Source organism: Anoplopoma fimbria, unplaced genomic scaffold (assembly GCF_027596085.1).
Source record: "Anoplopoma fimbria isolate UVic2021 breed Golden Eagle Sablefish unplaced genomic scaffold, Afim_UVic_2022 Un_contig_417_pilon_pilon, whole genome shotgun sequence".
NCBI classification, from domain to species: domain Eukaryota; kingdom Metazoa; phylum Chordata; class Actinopteri; order Perciformes; family Anoplopomatidae; genus Anoplopoma; species Anoplopoma fimbria.
The window spans coordinates 1-811 of record NW_026548158.1 but is presented as its reverse complement, the minus strand read 5'-3'; the positions used below and the strand labels follow the sequence as shown (position 1 = coordinate 811).

Below are 811 nucleotides of genomic sequence, written 5' to 3'. Positions count from 1 at the left end.
CCACCCTGTCGGTGTCCACTGAAAAAGCAGCAGCGCCCTCTGCTTTTTGTAAAGTCCCAGGCAGTCTCCCATCCAAGTACTGACCAGGCCCGACCCTGCTTAGCTTCCGAGATCAGACGAGATCGGGCGTGTTCAGGGTGGTATGGCCGTAAGCAAATATTGTGCCTACCAAAGGGCCTTTTAAAGATACTATATCACCACGCTTTGCTCTTTCGTCTATACAGGGAGCGCCTGCAGATTTCCAGACACACTCACAGCTTTTAAATGTCAAATCAGAATGTACAAAGTGGCTATAAGGTTCACAATTGTAGTGCAGTAAAAAGATTAATATTTACTGTTGAAATGTAGAATACGTTAGCATAAAATTGAAAAGAAAATGATCGATGAGCTTAGGAATGATGAAAGCCATCATTTAACTGGATTTGTGTCATTTCTATACCGGCAAGTCATGATCTAGCTATATCCTTCCCACCCTGTCGGTGTCCACTGAAAAAGCAGCAGCGCCCTCTGCTTTTTGTAAAGAGGAGTGAAAAAAGCTTACAGCACCTGGTATTCCCAGGCGGTCTCCCATCCAAGTACTGACCAGGCCCGACCCTGCTTAGCTTCCGAGATCAGACGAGATCGGGCGTGTTCAGGGTGGTATGGCCGTAAGCAAATATCGTGCCTACCAAAGGTCCTTTTAAAGATACTATATCACCACGCTTTGCTCTTTCGTCTATACAGGGAGCGCCTGCAGATTGCCAGACAAACTCACAGCTTTTAAATGTCAAATCAGAATGTACAAAGTGGCTATAAGGTTCACAATTGTAGT

The 811-nt window shown here is 45.4% G+C and overlaps 1 non-coding gene across 1 annotated transcript; it reads right to left on the bottom strand.

Annotated features, from left to right (window-relative positions):
• Nucleotides 1–534: 534 nt before the first annotated feature.
• LOC129114448 (5S ribosomal RNA) lies at nucleotides 535–653 on the bottom strand. The gene has a single exon (XR_008532493.1). It is a non-coding gene; the product is annotated as a 5S ribosomal RNA (ribosomal RNA).
• Nucleotides 654–811: the final 158 nt, after the last annotated feature.